Below are 20,166 nucleotides of genomic sequence, written 5' to 3'. Positions count from 1 at the left end.
CCCCCATAGGGTTGTACGGTATACCGGTATTAGTATAGTACACCGATACTAATGAATCATATTCGGTACTATACCGCCTCTAAAAAGTACCGGTCCCACCCTCCCCCACCCCCGTCATCGTCACGTCATGTCATTGCTGGTTTACGAGCAGACTAGCATGTTCGGCAGCACACAATCACGAAGTACTTACAAGCAGACAATGTGTGTAGACGGAAAAGGGAGAACGAACACATTTTGGCTTAAAAACTAACGATAAAGGTGAAGTTATAACACTGAAACACCCTCAGGAAGAGGTGCTTTAAGACATGGCTAACTTGCTAGCGGCTAAAGTCCAGCCCCAGTCGGCAGTGTTTTAGCTACTTCTAAATCACTAATCCTGGTCTCCATGGCAACAAATAAAGTAAGTTTCTTACAAGTATCATCCCTGCAGGACAAGGAATAGCCATTAGACACCGTAGCTCACCGGCATCAAAATGTAAACAAACGCCATTGGTGGATCTACACCTGACATACACTGTAATGATATCAAGTACAGGAGCTCTATACTACTATGACTACATCAATATTTTTTAGCATCACAAAATCTTCTTTCGTTTTTTTAAAATGTATACTATGTTTATAAACTCAGGAAATATGTTCCTGGACACATGAGGACTTTGAATATGACCAAAGTATGATCCTGTAACTACTTGGTATCGGATTGATACCCAAATTTGTGGTATCATCCAAAACTAATGTAAAGCATCCAAACAACAGAAGAATAAGTGGTTATTACATTTTAACAGAAGTGTAGATCGAACATGTTAAAAGAGAAAGTAAGCAGATATTAACAGTAAATGAACAAGTAGATTAATAATTCATTTTCTACCACTTGTCCTTAATAATGTTGACAAAATAATAGAATGGTAAATGACACAATATGTTACTGCTAATGTCAGCAGACTAATTAGGAGCCTTTTTTTGGTTTACTTACTACTAAAAGACAAGTTTTCTAGTATGTTCACTATTTTATTTAAGGACAAACTTGCAATAAGAAACATATGTTTAATGTACTCTAAGATTTTTTGTCAAAATAAAGCCAATGATGACATTTCTTGTGGTCCCTTTTATTTAGAAAAGTAACGAAAAGTATCCAAATACATTTTGGTACCAAAATATTGGTATCGGGACAACACTACCCCCCCATGACGTCATCAGATCCCGAATCTACAGAAATTGCCGAAGACATTTGGAGCGGAATATTCAAAATGGCCGTCTGAAATTGTGGCGTTTTGTGGATGTTCAGACGATATTTTCACATACTTTGTGTATTGGACACATATTTGGATACGGTTTAACGGATACAATGTAACACAACGCAGCATTTAAAGAGCATTTACTGGTACTTCAATTATATTTGTACTCTTTAAAATTACAAACGAATAAAATTCTTATACAGTTATTCTTGTAATGTACAACTTTTTACCCTCAAATAAATAAAAAAAATTCTGTAATCCTCTTACTGCTCCGTACTTTCCAGTGGCGTGCAGTCACTAGAGGCAGGGGAGGCACTGCCTCACCTGCCATCATGGAAAGAAAAAAAAAAGTAAAAAGAAAAAAAAAATAATTAAATTGTTATATGTATCCAGTGATTATACTAAAGTTATTTTCCATTTAACTTCACCAGTTTTAGATTTTTTTTATTTTTATTTTCACATTTGCCGTTCAAATACTGAGAAGAGACGGCCAGTTGAGGCACGTCACTGCGTTGTGCCTCAACATGGATTGTGTGCAAAGATTCGGCTAACTGCTGGCCTGCTGTGCAGTGAGACCGTATTGCTATATGAATTATATTATACATTTCCATAGTTTAGCTAGCTGAGGTATATAATGTACAGTGTGTTTTGTCAACAACTGTATGTGTGTAAAGTGCTGAGCATTCATAAAACTGCTGCGAAGACGCACTGTGTGAGGCTCGTCTCATAACCCCGCCTCCTGGTGCCAAGCACCTCCGCCGCAGAATGAACCCCCAATGGGAGCGACACACCAACCAAAGCCCACACCCAAACCCTCCACGTGCAAGACCGAATCCACCCACAAAAAGTCACTTAACAAGAAGCCAAAAAGTGCAAAAACAACAATGCTCGCGCTGCAGGAGCCGCAAACGACCACAGGGACACAACATTAGGTACACCTGCACTGCAGGTTCATATGTTTGTAAATCTGACTGTGACGATGCAGTCGTGCCTCACCAGACATTAACCTCACCGCACGCCACTGGTACTTTCTATTGAGAGCCCACCAATAAATTACTGTCAACTCCTTTTATAACGTGTAACACACAACTGTTCTCTCCTAAACTTATTGTGATGTATTTCTATTTTTTGAGGGACTTTGCGACTTCCTACCTCTTTTCTTCCTGTTGCGAATATGTGCCGCAGTATTAGGCACACATGCCTGGTCCAGTGCTGTTTAGATTGTGACCCGTAACGGCAAAATATTTAGTTGGCTTCAAACACGTAATCATGCTGAATGAAGTCAGCTGCATTTGTAGAAGAAGGTCTTATACTGTAGATGCACATCCAGATGTACAAGGCGAGTGCTAACCTTCACCTCTATACGCCGTCTGCGCCTCACAATGCTCCAGAGTGCAGCGCAGATGAAGCCTCCGAGCCCCAAGGCTATCTGTCCACTGAATCACCTTTGTAGATTGCTATTAAACACACAACCCTGAGGACGACAAGTCAAAGCCAAGCAGCAAAGGAATGATACAATTGCTGCCGCTGGGAGCCTTCTTGTATTGTACTGCAATGTGGCCACGGCGTCTACTTTTATTCCTTTAATAAAAGGAGACCCAAAACCGCTCCGGTTTGTCCAATCAGAGTAAGGCAATAGGTGGTTATAGAAAGCATACAGAGTAATGACATGCGCCGCTTGTCAATGTACCAGCAAGTAGTAGGTCTACCATTTTCTATATTATATCTTATTCTGCATTCAGAAGTGCAGTATTGCGGTTTACATGCAACTAGGGTTGTTCCAATACCAATATTATTTCGATAATTTTCGGTACTTTTCTAAATAAAGGGGACCACAAAAAATTGCATTATTGGCTTTATTTTAACAAAGAATCTTAGGGTACATTAAAACATATGTTTCTTATTGCAAGTTTGTCCTTAAATAAAACCGGTACTTTTCAGAGGCGGTATAGTACCGAATATGATTCATTAGTATTGCGGTACTATACCGTACAACCCGACACGCAACCCAGCCTTTTAATCAAAAAAATGTGAGAACAAATCATAATTTTGCCAGAATAACATTTTCATTTTACAAAAAAAAGTCACAATTTTACAACAATGAATTAAAAGTCATATTTTTACAAAAAAAAAGCAACTTGGAATATCACAAAACAGTCAAAATTGAACAAGGCTTACCTTTACAAGAAGCAAGTAGTACTGTCTCGGTTTTACTGCGAAAATATGGGGATGAAAAGTAAGAACTTTGCATTATAAAAGTTGGAGTCTAATGAGAATAACTTATATTTGAAAACAAGTTGAACACTGGGGCTGCAGCTAGTGAATATTTTAGTTAATCGTGTAATCCAGGAGTCCCCAAACTTTTGGACATATATATATATATATATATATATATATATATATATATATATATATATATATATATATATATATATATATATATATATATATATATATATATATATATATATATATTCCTCGCACACTAATTGACTGAAAGAGTATGCACTTGATGTCACGTTATCGATGGAAAAATTAATTTTTAGACAATATGATTTGCCTGAGCGGCTAGGAGACACCGAGAGTAATAAGTGGTAGAAAATGGCATATAAAAGTACAGATTTTATTTATTTTTTTATTAAACTTGGGACTTCCCGTAGGCCGGATTTTGGACGCTGGCGGGCCGGTAGCGGCCTCAGTTTGGTGTAATCTATTGATTGTTTATTTCGATTAATCGGATAAAAACACACTTTATAGCCTCATTGCGTATTTTTACATGTTTCCCCTTGCCATAACCTTTATTCTTTTGTTTCTCATATATTCTCATCATCAACACTGAAATTGCACTTTTAACATGTGCGTATTTCTAAAAATAAACAAAAACTCTCCGCTGTTCACCACCACACAGATCACAACACACACACACACACACCACCGCTCTCATGTGTGCTCGATTGCAGCGGCTGTGCGGAAAATATGTCCGTGTATTTAAAGTTCTGGGCAACCCACCCTGTCCGTGGATTTTATCCATTTTTGTCAGTTACACAATCAGCAAATAATCGAAGCAACAAAATAAAACCAAAGCTTTTTTCTAATCGATTTAATGGACTAATCAAAAAATCGAAGAAAGAGCTGAAGCTTTCCAACAAAGTTGCAATTTTACGAGAATAAAATCTTAATTTCACAACGAATGTCACTAAAAGATGGAGCTTTACAAGAATAAAATAGTGTCATCATTTGATAAGAAAGTCGGAGAACTAAGTCGTAATATTATAAAAGTCGTAATTTCACAAGACAAAAGATGCAATCTTCATATTTTGCATGCTGTGAAGTCTTATTGTGGCGAGGAGACAGATGGCCGGCGGAGTGGGGTTTCTTATGCGTGACCAATGTGCCGCAACTGCTCCGTGGGGTGTTTGCATTCAGGGGGAAGTTCTCAAGACAAACAGGAGGAAGTGCCATCAACAAATGAGGCAGTAGTTTTGTATTCTTGTCATTTTGCAAGAATACGATGGTTTTATGAGAGGAGTGCTCTTTACATAAGCAATATAATATTACAAAGTCATAATTTTAACAGAATGAAGTTGTAATCTTGCAAGATTATGTGATAGAACATCACCAATTAATGGGAACAAAAACATTTATTTTGACAAGAATACCATTATTTGGAAAGAAATTATGTCATTCCACAAGTCGTAATATTTGAAAGTCCTACATTTCACCAAATTATGTCGTAATCTTGCAAATGATGTGATAAAATGTAATATATAATGAGAAGAAAAATAATAACTTTGCAAGAATACAATTACTTAAAAAAAAATTGTCATTTAAAAAAATTTAATATTATAAAGTCCTAATTTTAACGGTATAATGTTGTGATCTTGCAAGATAATGGCACAAAATGTCATTAAAAATGAGGGAAAAAATGCAATTTTGCAAGAATACCATTATTTAAAAGAAATGATGTAATTTCAAGAGTTGTAATACTATAAAGTCTTCATTTTAACGGAGTAAAGTTGCAAATTTTGCAAGATAATGAGATAAAACAAATTATTTTTTTAAAATGCAATTTCACAAGAATACCAAAAGGGCTCTTTTCACAATTTGTAACGTTATTATTAATAAATGTAACATGATGTTGTAATCTTGCATATTACGTGATAAAACGTAATATATAATGAGAAGAAAAATTATTATTTTGCAAGAATACCATTACTTTAAAAAAAATGATATCATTTAAAAAAAAATGTATATTATAAAGTCCTAATTTTAACAGTATAATGTGATCTTGCAAGATAATTGGACAAAATATCATAAAAAATGAGGGGGGAAATGCAGTTTTGCAAGAATACCATTATTTAAAAGAAATTATGTCATTTCACGAGTTGTAATATTATAAAGGCCTCATTTTAACAGAGTAAAGTTGCAAATTGTGCAGGATAATGAGATAAACAACACTTTTTTTTTTTTAATGCAATTTTGCAAGAATACTAAAAGGGCTCTTTTCACAAGTCGTAATGTTATTAATAATAAATGTAACATGATGTTGTAATCTTGCAATATTATGTGATAAAACAAACAGAAATTGTGCAAGAAAGGCATTATTTTGAGAGAAATTATGCCATTTCACGAGATGTATTATTACCGAAGTCGTCATTTGAACGGAATAAAGATGTAACCTTGCAAGATTACATCATAAAGCGTCATTAATTGATGAGTAAAAGGAGTCATTTTATGAGGGAGAAAAAAGTGGAAGGTTTACGACAATAAAGTTGCAATTTAACGACAAGCAAAAAAAGGTTTGTCATGTGAAATCACATAAAGGGAAAGATCTCCTTTTTATTTCTACAGTATTTCCTAGTTGGATTACAGCGAATGTGCTGTCATCTGTCATATGGGGGAGGGGTGGGGGAGTAAAACCCCCCTTGCCAGAGACAGAAGAAGTTCCAATAACAATCTGAGCCTGCAGTCTGTCCAGCAGATCTTCTTCCTTCCTGCTCAATTTCATCGTCAGCGCTGTAATTAAAAGTGTCTTCTGACAAACTTCACAACTCAACTGCAAGAGGCAGCCAAGGTCTCCTTGGGGATTGTTCAATAACGTCGCAATTAAAGACGAAAGGAGTATACTTTTACCAGAAAAAATGGTAATTTCACAAGTCATAATCTTACAAACGTCTTCATTTTGCCAGAACGAAGTGCTCATCTTGCAAAAATAACGACATGGATTGATGAGCGGGAAAGAGTGGACGCTTTACGACAGTAGAAATAGCAATTTTACATAATAAATGGTCTTTCCATGAGACCAAGGTTACATTATTTCAAACAATATAAAGTAAAACTAGGAGAAAGGTGTCATTTTGCAATGTCATCACTATATGAGACAAGTGGTCATTTCACAAGAAAAAAAATGGCTGCAATATTAAAGAGATGTTATTTTACAAGAGTAACAATCTGTTAAGAATAAAGTCATAGTTTGTCACAATTTTACAAGACAAAACATAATTATACAAGCAAAATATGGAAGCTTTGTGACAGAAAGTCGTAATTTTACAGGCATAAAGTAATTACTTTGCAGGGCTGTCAGACAACGACCACTTATGACACAGGTGTTCAACACAAGGCCGAGGCCACTTTGGTTCATGAGCACCTGGAAATGATATGCCTCAACAAAGCGCTTCATTTGCTCTTTCAATTTTTACACAAAAAACGTACCGTAGCTTCTAAACTTCAATAATATCTGATCATGCAACATATTCCAAGCATTTTGGGGGGAATTATCAAAAGTAATTACATATCTGCTTGTCAGCTTGATCCATGATTTTAAACCAAGTTATCCACCAATATGTTGGCTATAACCATCCAATTGTGTCTAATGGGGCTATTACGTCCATAACATTCATATGTTTACTTCTCTGTTTCACGGCAGCCATAATTACGATGTGGCCCTCAATGAAAATATACATTACAAATATACATTGATACATTTTAATTGTTTTGATTGAGTATTAATGCTTGCTTTGGCAATGTAAATGTATGTTTCCCATGTCAATAAAGCCCCTTTAAATTGAAATTTAAATTAAATTGAAATTGAATTGAATTGAAAATAAGTTTGACACCTATGTCTTATGGAAAAATGTCATTCAAGAAAAGATCAGAGAAAATATATTCTTGTAAGTATAAGACGCCTCCTCTATTTCAAGACCTTCTTTTGTGTTGTTAGATCAAATCAGAAAAAGACAAAATTACCTTATTACCTCGAATATAATAAAAATGTTTTGGCTAAAACCTGTTTAGATTTTTTTTTTTTCATTACCCTAATGACTCAAGTTACAATTTCTACACCCCAAAACATAAGACAACCTGTCTTTTTCAGATATTTTTCTGGGTAAAACTATTATTGGTGTAACTGTAATTGGTCCATTCTAGTAAATCCTTGGTAAGGGGTAATAATTATTGCTTGTATTACTCACTTTTGCTAGCTAACTCCTAGCTAACCTCCAAACATTCATCAGACGGACGGTCGGTACTTTTCTGTACAATCTTCTGCTTGCGTCACAAATATTCAAACTTCTCTGCAAAGAGAAGCCCTTTAGTAGTTGGCTAATGAAAAATGCTCATGCAGTATGTCAGTGGCGGGCAGTGCGTTTCCCACCTAGGCCTTCAGTGAGGCCTGACTTCAAAGAGTACCTCTCAAAATACCATCATTTAAGTCACCACATGACCATTGCTGGAGAAATACTATACAGAAACACATTTAAGCACTACTTTTCATTGAAACACATCAACAGTGTACAAAACGGGTTATTTTCCGGCTCATTTAAAAATCAATTAAAACGCATCAGCAATTAAAACATATCTTATGTGGTACTGTCAAAATTAAAATTGCAAAAAACATAATAGTGAAAAAATAAAATATTTGAACTCACAATTTGTAGCATCCATTCGACCCCTCGTAGTCGACTTATTCGAGTGGAAATGGCGAGCATTTCCCCATTTCATCGCCAGACCAGCTCAGCTAGCTTCCGGGGTTAGCCGACATGGTCTCACAAGATGTAGTTTCTCTTTAAATATCCTTCTTGAAAATGGCCTTGCAAATATAGACCTGCCACCTAATCAACGTTTTGTTCTCCCGGTCTGGCTACGGTGCAACACTGCAACTGCTTCCTGCTGTATTGAAACTTGTGAATGGATACTCACAGTCTCGCTAACATCAGGCTACTTGGATAGGCTACTGTCAACAACTTGTGATCTGATTGGCTATCGCAACTGTCTATCAACTCTGTGTGTTCTCAAAAAACGGTCCCGATGAGTATCCAATCACAGGACGCATAAATGTCACGTTCAACGTGAGGCCATCTAGAAGGCCTTATTGACTACAACTCGTGATCTGATTGGCTATCGCAACTGTCTATCAACTGTATGTCCCCAATCGCTTAGAGTGCACGGACGCCCGCATTGTTGATTCTGAAAGCCTCGGGTAGATTTGGTACAGCATGGCAACATAACCTAGCTGAATTCTGATTGGATACACACTGTAACCTAGAAACAACAGCACTCGAAAGAGCATAATACATGAAGAGAATATGAATGCGTTTGGATAATTAGGGAAAGTAAATTAAAAAACAATTGTATCTTTAATTATGATCATGATTTCTGGTTATGTTAGGCCAGCAGAGAAGGCCTTGCTGGCCCTGACGGCACACCACTGCAGTATGTGCTAATCCTGGCATACATTATAAGTGTTGATAAAAGAGCGACCACGAGCTCAGTGCACTTTAAGTCTTTATGGAATTGCTTGAACGTCATTTTATTAGAATAATGTTGCAATTTTGCAAGAATACGGTCATAAAATAATGAGTAGAAAGGTCATCATTTGACATGACAGAAATAAATATAAGACAAAGTCAAAGGTGAACCAGACAAAATTGTTACGGCTCAGAATCCTGCCGCCTCTCATTCATCTGTGCGCGCCTCTGGACACGCCCACGAGCGTTCCCCTCCTGCCGACTGCAGGCAATCTGAAATCAACACACCTGACGCTGATGAAGACTCCACTCCCTTCATAAGCCAGCGCGACCTGCGATCCAGTGCCAGAACGTAGCTACCTGTCTCAGTACTGTAAGCCTCCACATCTCTAACTTTCTCTATGTGCATTCCCTCTCTCTGTGTTTCCCCTCCTCTGTGCTCATCGTCTTGTGTCCTGTGTCGTCATCCCCATTTCCTGGTTTCGAGTTGTGTGTCTCGTCTCCCTGGATCCCCTCTGGACTTCCTGCTGCTCTCTCTCTCTGGATCTCGACCTCACGCCTGGACACGGACCATGACGCCTCGCTCCCGCCTTTGACCTCTCGCTTGCCCACGGACCTCCGAGCTTGCCTTGCCCTCCCTGGACTCCCGCCTCTCGCTCAACCCCTTCAACAACTCCCGGTAACGCTCAGTTAAACACAACACATAGATAGTCACACCATGATTAATTTGGATTAATTACACACTCCACTTCCTTTTGTTTAATAAACACGTCTCATACTATCGACACCCCTGTCTCAGTGCCGTCTTCTTCTCCATAGTACTGTCACAAAAATTACCATATTGAATGAATATAATGTAAGATGACGCCCCTTTCTTTTCCAGATGTGTTTTTAGAAAAAACATTGTAAGACAAAAGAAAGGCATTTATATATTTATATATATATATATACTGTATATATATATATATATATATATATATGTCCGATAATATCGGACTGCCGATATTATCGGCCGATAAATGCTTTAAAATGTAATATCGGAAATTATCGGTACCGGTTTTGAAAAGTAAAATGTATGACTTTTTAAAACGCCTCTGTATGGAGTGGTATATGGACGTAGGGAGAAGTACAGAGCACCAATAAACTTTAAAGGCACTGCCTTTGCATGCCGGCCCAATCACATAATATCTACAGCTTTTCACTCACACAAGTGAATGCAAGGCATGCTTGGTCAACAGCCATACAGGTCACACTAAGGGTAGCCGTATAAACAACTTTAACACTGTTACAAATATGGGCCACACTGTGAACCCACACCAAACAAGAATGACAAACACATTTCAGTAGAACATCCGCACCGCAACACAACATAAACACAACAGAACAAATACCCAGAACCCCTTGCAGCACTAACTCTTCCGGGACGCTACAATATACACCCCCCGCTACCCCCTACCTCAACCCCGCCCCCCCCCCAACCCCGCCCACCTCAACCTCCTCATGCGCTCTCAGGGAGAGTATGTCCCAAATTCCAAGCTGCTGTTTTGAGGCACGTTAAAAAAAATAATGCACTTTATGACTTCAATAATAAATACGGCAGTGCCATGTTGGCATTTTTTTCCATAACTTGAGTTGATTTATGTTGGAAAACCTTGTTACATTGTTTAATGCATCCAGCGGGGCATCACAACAAAATTAGGCATAATAATGTGTTAATTCCACGACTGTATATATCGGTATCGGTTGATATCGGAATCGGTAATTAAGAGTTGGACAATATCGGAATATCGGATATCGGCAAAAAAGCCATTATCGGACATCTCTCTCTCTATAAATATATAAATATATATATATATATATATATATATATATATATATATATATATATATATATATATATATATATATATATATATATATATATATATATATATATATATATATATATATATATATATATATATATATATATATATATATATATATATATATATATATATATATATATAGATGACCCTGTATATAAAAGAAACCCCTTTTGAAAGACTTTTTGAAAAATGTGGTTGAAGACAAAAATACTGTTTTAAATATTGTTGAATGAGCACTCTATGGAGTTTGTGTCCCTGCTGATGAATCTCTCTAAGCCACCTAACTTTTTCCTCAGTCCATTCTTCCCTTTTCCTTCATTGCCATTCTTCACTTAAGAAAAGTCTTGTCAGCGCTCCATGACGACAACAACGTCGTCTTTGTTCACGTCCTTTCCTCAAAAGCTCTGCTGGCTAACTTGGCACCAGCGGTCCGTGCAGCCGAGGTGTCACTAACGAGTGCCGGGCTTCCTTCCTTGTAATCTTGCTTATGTTTTGGCCTTCAGTGCGCTGGATGTGTCGCACACAGCTGGAAGCAGCTCGTCACAATCGCAGCAGAAATAATTGGCGACACGAAGGTGATTGGATCTTTCATGTCCCTCAGTCGGAAGGCAAGTGGTCTCATTTCTTCCCCAAAAGAAGCTTTTTGTAAAATGAGGGTGATTTTATTCATGTCCAATTATCATTTTTTTCAGAATACTTAGAAGACGTTATTCTTGGAACTCAATCGTAGTTCTTGTCCTTTTAGGCTTTGGGGAAAATTAAACCACCTATAAAATAATGGTGTTCTTTTTTTTACAGACTTTTTGTAAATATACTTTTTTCCATCATGCTTACTCTCCTAATACTACTTTATTCCCATTAAATCCGAATATAATCCCGGCTTTTACAAACAACGATTTTTACATGCTATGAAAACTTTTTTTGTATTTCTTTAAAGACAAAAAGGTACTAAACTACTGTACTGAAGCAAATATATGTAAGAAATGTACGTAAGAAATGAATATGAAACGGAAATTGGGTAAGAATAAATTAGATTTGCTTGTTCCTACTCCTTTTCCGGACATGTTGTAATGAGAAAATGGAAGTATTATTATACATATTGTAACTCAAAATAATCTCAAACAAAATAAGACAAGGCCATATTTAAAAAATATATATTTCTAAAATAAGATAAAAGACAATTACTGACCTGAATATAAATCGATTACCGTAAATTCCAGGCTATAGAGCGTACCAGGATTTCTGCCGCACACACCGAATTTTGGAATAAATAAATATTTTTACATATTAGCAGCACCAGACCATATATTGGTACAAAATATTTTGTAAATGTTTATTTACATACCTAATTCTTTCCAAATGGTGCCTGTCACACGGCAGTAAAATGGCTGATCAAACAAAACAAAAGCTCGCTCTCCAATCAGCTAAACAGAATTAGTAAGTCCATGGTGGTGTTTTGGTGAATTTACAAAACTGAAACAATATAAAGAGGATGCCGTTGTAAGTTAATAATACTAACACAGACACTTGAAAGGTGTTAGCGTATTGGCTAATGCCAACAACGCTAGCTTGATTACATTACAATAGCACATAAAAATATGCGTGAAAACACTCCTACAAACATCAAACATGGGAGGATTTAGTAAGTATGAGTTGTTTTAGTTATATTGTGAAACTTACAAACGTTGCTTGGAGTGATGAATGAAGAATCCTTTCGAGCAGAACCGCTGTGGACTGTTATACTTCCAGTTCAAGGCATTAAAATAGGAAGTATGTTTTCAACCCGCAACACCTGCAGTGAGCAAACTCGTCCAAAAGATGGTGCCATAGCACAAACAATACCACTCCTTTTCAGGGATTTTTGAAAACTATTTGTTGAATACAAAACATTGGCGTTAGCTAAGAAAAATCCATAAATTGGCCGCACCGTTTTATAAGCCGTAGTAAGGTAAAAAAGTAGTGGCTTAAGGTCTGAAAAATACGGTACTTTATTGATTCTCTCTCTTTTAAGATGGTAGAAAATATTCATTGGCACAAAGTCAAAGACAAAAAAGAGAAAATTACCCAATTGACATTGAAGGTAAGACAATGCCGAATATAAGACAACTGCATCGTTTTTCAAGACCACTTTCTCACAGTAACTTTTTTCAAAGCAAAAGGTATAACAAGAACACCATTGACTAGCTTGTGCTACCATCAGTGGTTCAACAGAACACATTTGTGTTCAAATGATCTATATATTTCACAGTTACTAAGTTTGTGGAGTAAAACATTTTACCGGCCCGAATAAAATGATTGGTGTTTACGGCGGTCACTGAACCGGTGTCGTCAACACAAACAGTCTAAGAGAAGCAACAAATAATTTGCAGTCATGTTGTTGTTATGATAGAATATACATGCAATGACAGCTAATGCTAACTATACATATTGCTATTATTAGCTAAGAACACCTGAAGCTAATGCAGCCTGCATGTGTTACGCACGTACGGAATTACGTCATTACGTCCGAGAAGCCGGAAGAGGGCGGGATATAACGCTTAAAATACATTGGAAAGTTGGCTGTGTAAATGTTGCAAACAGACCCTTTAAACCAGGGGTGTCAAACGTAAGGTTTTATTTGTCCCGCAGGATGAGTTTGCTAAGTATAAAAATTAGCCGACATTTTTGAAATAAATAAACCGCTGTTCTAAATGTGTCCACTGGATGTCGCAATAGCAATTATTTGTATCTTTGTAGATGATTGATGCTACATATGTAAAAAAAACAAAAAAAACACATGATGTTAGTGCACCAGTCGAGGAAAATGATCAAACTACATAAATAACATCCTGTAATTTCATTTTGGTATTATTTTTTTATCTTGATAGATTGAAAATTAACACCAATGAGTTTACTGATGAACATTATCACATAATTTATTTAGAAAGTATAAATAACGACAAATAGAGATAGAATACAATTAACCGCAACATGTAAGTGTAAAAAAAAAAAAAACATTATGATTTGTACATTTTCAGAATGTGCTTGTTCTATTTTTAAACAAAGAAAACAATCTAAAGTTGTCTTTATTTTTAAATTATCGTGCCGTGATTTTACCAGTTTGGCCCACTTGGGAGTACATTTTTCTCCATGTGAGTTTGACACCCCTGCTTTAAACTAAGACAAAATGCCCGTTTACAAGACAACTCTAAATATGACACCACTAGTTTGCGGAAACATATCTGTAAGACAAAAAAAAACAACAATACTACTGTATTGATCCAAATATTAGACGACCCTGAATATAAAAACACTCCCAAAATTGGCAGTAGTTTTGCCTTTTTTGACATGTCCCTCTTAGGTTTGTCCTATATCTAGGCCTATGTCTTGCAGCATCAGTGGAGAAGCTAATAGTCCTTTTCATATATTGTGTCCGTCAATAAGCCTCTGTCAAGATAATGAATCCATTCAAAAGTAGCAAAGATGTCTCAGCTGACTTTAAAGCAGGGGTCACCAACCTTTTTGAAAGCAAGAGCTACTTCTTGGGTAGTGATTAATGTGAAGGGCTACCAGTTTGATACACACTTAAATAAATTGCCAGAAATAGCCAATTTGCTCAATTTACCTTTAACTCTATGTTATTATTAATAATTAATGATATTTTCACTTAATTGAACAGTTTAAAAAAGGAGAAAACACGAAAAAAAATGACAATTAAATTTTGAAACATAGTTTATCTTCAATTTCGACTCTTTAAAATTCAAAATTCAACCGAAAAAAAGAAGAGAAAAACTAGCGAATTCGAATCTTTTTGAAAAAATAAAAAAAATAATTTATGGAACATCATTAGTAATTTTTCCTGATTAAGATTAATTTTAGAATTTTGATGACATGTTTTAAATAGGTTAAAATCCAATCTACACTTTGTTAGAATATATAACAAATTGGACCAAGCTATATTTCTAACAAAGACAAGTCATTATTTCTTCTAGATTTTCCAGAACAAAAATTTTAAAAGAAATTCAAAAGACTTTGAAATAAGATTTATATTTGATTCTACAGATTTTCTAGATTTGCCAGAATATTTTTTTTGAATTTTAATCATAAGTTTGAAGAAATATTTCACAAATATTCTTCGTCGAAAAAACAGAAGCTAAAATGAAGAATTAAATTAAAATGTATTTATTATTCTTTACAATAAAAAAAATAAATTCACTTGAACATTGATTTAAATTGTCAGGAAAGAAGAGGAAGGAATTTAAAAGGTAAAAAGGTATATGTGTTTAAAAATCCTAAAATCATTTTTAAGGTTGTATTTTATCTCTAAAATTGTCTTTCTGAAAGTTCTAAGAAGCAAAGTAAAAAAAATAATGAATTTATTTAAACAAGTGAAGACCAAGTCTTTAAAATATTTTCTTGGATTTTCAAATTCTATTTGAGTTTTGTCTCTCTTAGAATTAAAAATGTCGGGCAAAGCGAGACCAGCTTGCTAGTAAATAAATACAATTTAAAAAATAGAGGCAGCTCACTGGTAAGTGCTGCTATTTGAGCTATTTTTAGAACAGGCCAGCGGGCTACTCATCTGGTCCTTACGGGCTACCTGGTGCCCGCGGGCACCGTGTTGGTGACCCCTGCTTTAAAGCCTATTTTAAGAGGAAAAAAACCTCCCGTCCGATGCTTGCAGCGACTACTCTGGCTACCTGTGTCGTCTCACTGCTTATTATTTGGCTGAATGAGCCGCATCGTGTCTCGCGGGGGCGGCGGGGGACACGTTTTGACATCATGACTGATTAAGGTCTCACCGCAGCCAATCAAAGTCGCGGGATTCGCCGGAGGACTCGGCAGAAGACGCTAAAGCTCATTAATGGCGGTGAAAGAGACATCCCGCGATTGGGTGCCGGCTGTAAACAACACAGAACAATCTCGGGTCCGCGTCCGCCGCCGCTTGTGGACGAACCAAAGATCTCAGCACTTTTTTTTTTGTCCCAGCGCAGTCAATTACGTTCAAGGTGAGACTCGGGGGGTGGGGGGGGGGATGCAGTCGTTTAAGCGGCTTTGCTCCACTGAGGCAAAGCTAAAGCACTCCACTGGTGACAAAAGACGCCAGCAGAAGACGGGACCGACCACCATTTTTTTCTCCTGCTTTAAGCCTACCGCCAATGCTACCTCAATCCAATCTGAGGTATTGATCAGGAAAATCAATTTGGTCCAAAGCTAGGATGGGGAGGGGCTGCAATTCATTCATAAGCTACAAGTGATAAATGCCAAAGATCCTCTATATGACAGGAGCGCTTTGCTGATTCTAAGGACTACTGTAATAAAAAATCATCCGTCGTCATTGGACAATTAGTGGTCAGGTCAGTAGGTCCCGCCGGTTTGTTTTCTGCGGGCAGGGGTTTAGGTAAGGCGGCGTAAATGCTAACCGCCATGTCCGTTCATTTGTATGCTGGGCTGCAGGTGCACTCCCTGATTACACATTCAAGCCTCAACCTGCTTCCCAAACAGGTCATAAATTAACTTCTTTTTAGCGCGCTTGTCCCGGAGAAGCATCGCATCTTTGTTTGAACGCTCCGAAACAAAATGGAAAAGGTCAGCAATATAACACCAAAGAAAAACCTGAAAATGCAAATACTGTATATGGGACTTTTTTATAGGGTTGTAAAGACGTTGATGTACGGCGGGCTTGTCAGTTTGATCGCTTTTGGATGCCTTTTTACACGTGGTACAGTGTCAGAAGATTGCGTTAAATGCTAGCTTGACATTTTTGGACGCTCAGACAAACCCAACAACAACGGAGCCCAAGGTATGATGCTACATGCATCTTTATTTCATACAGGATGCTCGTAGGCTGCAATACAGCACTCATTAGTTACCTCATCTAAAAAAAACAAGCTTTCAAGCTAATCAAAAAAAATGCTTTGTGATTAATAGTTATGTCGATATTTGATTGATATTTCTTATGAAATATCGGAAAGGTCAATGCTAATGCTTGAGCTAATGCTAAAGCTGGGCCGTCGTTGATTATAGTTGAACTCGTTCAAAGACAAAAACGTCTCGCTCAACGAAGATTTCCTATTTTCATTCTGAGTTTGAATCTGTCCCGAAATATTAAAAAATGACAAGCTTTAACGCTAATGACAGCTAATGCTAAGAACATATTTTGCCAACTAGCCTGGCCATGATCCAATATATTTAAACTCCTTCGAGAAAAAAATGTGCATCTCACAAAATTACAAGTGGGATTTTCTGCCACAAATCAGTTCTGAAATGTAAAAAAAGACAGGCTTCTATGCTCATGCTAGCTTAAGTTAGTAATAATTGTCCTACACTTGATAATCGTTGGGCTGCAACGATTAATCGATTAAATTGGTTTATTTGATTAGAAAAATATTTAATTTATATTGTGCTGCTTTGATTAATCGTTTTATGAGCGTAAGAAATAAAAATGTAACAAATCTGGAAATACGGAACTTTAAATACACTGACATGGTTTCTGCACAGCCACTACAATAGAGCGCACATGAGAGTGGGGCTGTGTGGGTGCTGTGTTCTGTGTGGCAGCAAACAGCGGGGATTTTTATCTTTGAACTTTATTCACGCACACCTGTTAAAATTGCAATGTCAATGTTAATGATGTGCATTTATTAGAAAAATAAGAACAGAGATTATAGTTAGGAGACAAATTGTTGTTTATTTCGACTATTTCCCCTAAAATACACATTGAGGCTACAGGGTGTGTTCTATCCAATTACTCGATAATTGAAAAAATACTCGATCGGTTACTTGGTTAGTAAAGTAATCGATAGCTGCAGCTCTAATAACCGTGTCATCATTAGATTTAAAGACACAAAAAAATGTTGTCTGGCTCAGTAAAAACACGTAATTATTTTTTTCAACCCAAATCACCTTGGAAAATTGGTAAAAATACCAAAGCACACATAAATTCTACTTAACAGCCACACCACTCAAAGATTTTAAAAAATGTACGTCTCGCTATGCAAAGCTGAGCAATGTTTTTTCCTCGCCTTAGTAAGATAAAGTAAAATATTGTAAAAGACCTGCTGCTTTCATCTTATGCTATTGTGCTTAAAAAAACATTATATTTGTACTTAATAGCCACGCCAGTGTTGAATAGACTTGAACACAAATAGAAAAGAATGCTCTTTAAATGTGTGCTATATCTTTCTCTCAAATGCAAGCAGTTTCAGGGGGGGAAAAAATCTATAAAAAAGACAAGCTAATGCTATTGCTAATGCTTTTATGGTAAATTAAAAAAAAATGGTATTACGTTAAACAGCCGCTCCGTCGTTGAAAAGATTTGAACTCAAAGACAAAAATGTGCGTCTTGCTTTGTTCAGGTGTGCTTTTATTTTCTTCTTTTATTTTCTTTAGCATAAGTTCGTTCACAAATATCGGATATGACAAAATGTCGACAGAGAGAAACGCGGCAATGCAGCAATGATGTCATGACATCGTCTGATGTCACTGTTTGACATCATGATCATCATCAAGATCCTTGAACCGCGAAAATTTTTTGGGGTTTGTTGATTTTTATCATTAGTTTTTTTGCACAGCGCACGTCAAAAAAAACAAAACAAGAACCATTGAAAAAATAATACTTTGGAAGGTGCCAAATTTAAAAGGTGTCATTCTTTTAATATTATTTTCAAATGTATTTGTAATTATTTCAAGTAATCAAACAATTAAATAAAGACTTATTGATCGGCATGAGGCTTAACACCAAGGTTGCCATGGAGACCAACGTTTTGCTCAAATTCCAAGCAACTTCTATTGTCAGAAAACTTTTTGTTGAAGAGTCTAAAGCAGATTGAGGATTAAATAACACAATACCATACTTGTACTTGTAGGCTTCAATGAAAGAGTGCTTAATGTAAACGACTGCTGGGAAACAATTGTAATGACAGAAATAAAGACATCATGTCCTTCAAGGAGGCAAATTACGTTCCACTAATACGGAACGCAATATGTTGTCTGTAAAAAAAACAAATAGAACGCCTTTGAAGTGTGGTATAAGATGCCATGAGGGTGAAGGGATGAACATCCTGTGGCACATGCGCCATATATGGCTCGCTACTGCATTAGCTCTGTCCCAATTACTAAAAAATGCATTAACACAAAATATATATATATATATATATATATATATATATATATATATATATATATATATATATATATATATATATATATATATATATATATATATATATATATATATATATATATATATATATATATATATATTCTGTCTACAATGGATGAATGAGGATTATTTCACCCAATTTTTTTTTTTTATTCACCGCAAAAATATGCATTTTATTTATTTCAATTCACTACACTTATTTACTTACAATATTTTGTTTGGAAACTTAATATTTTTAATTCATCCATGTTTGTCATTGATTTTACCAAATGTGTTTTATGAAGTTTTGAATGAATTATGTATTTTTGAATATTTTTTATTTTTGTCACCTCACTTTTTGTTGTTTTGATTATTTATTTTTTTTTGCATTTTCTAGTTTTTGATGCCTTTTTATCCCTTATGTCTGTATGTACCGTATTATTGTTATTTCGAATACAGTATGTGTTCGGAAAAAATTTTGAATGCCTTGTTTATTTTGAATACTTTAGTGACCTTGTTGTGCATGCATCAAGTTTAAAGGAATTTTCCCATCTTTTTTATTATCCATCCTTCCATCCATTGTCTACCGCTTATTATGAGACTTTACAAGATACTGTATAAACAATGTGTATTTACAGTATATATTGAATATGTTGGTGACTTTATTGGCATGCACTGCGTTTCCACTGGTTTTAGTTATTAATTTAATCAACTTATGAATTGAAAATGTATTACTAGATGAGTTAAATTGACAATTTATGACACATAGGAGAGATTACTGAACTCAATATGTTAGTGCAAAACATGTGTGAAAAGGTGTAAAGCTATTTGCTTTATTTCACATTTCCACTATCTTGAAATCTGCATTTTAGTCATAATAGTTTATTACCAGGGACGTTCCATGTCATTTGGGGTATTAAATACCTGTCAAAAGCGGAATTAAATGACTTTTTCCTGCGCTTAGATATTAGAATGCAGTAGAATGTGCTTAAAAGAGCACACAGGGATGGAACACACAAGTGGACGCCAGTGAAAGTTGGTCAGTCAATGCAGCACGGGGAAATGCAAATGTCCCATTACATCTAAACGCACCGCCAGCACGCGTTGATGTCAATTAGAAGGGAGAACGGAGCATGGATGAATAAATGAAAGCATGGAACCGTGTTGTTGTTATTGTGTTTCACACTCACCAACGT

Source organism: Entelurus aequoreus, linkage group LG12, assembly GCF_033978785.1.
Source record: "Entelurus aequoreus isolate RoL-2023_Sb linkage group LG12, RoL_Eaeq_v1.1, whole genome shotgun sequence".
Taxonomy (NCBI): domain Eukaryota; kingdom Metazoa; phylum Chordata; class Actinopteri; order Syngnathiformes; family Syngnathidae; genus Entelurus; species Entelurus aequoreus.
Note: the sequence above shows the minus strand (reverse complement) of the source record.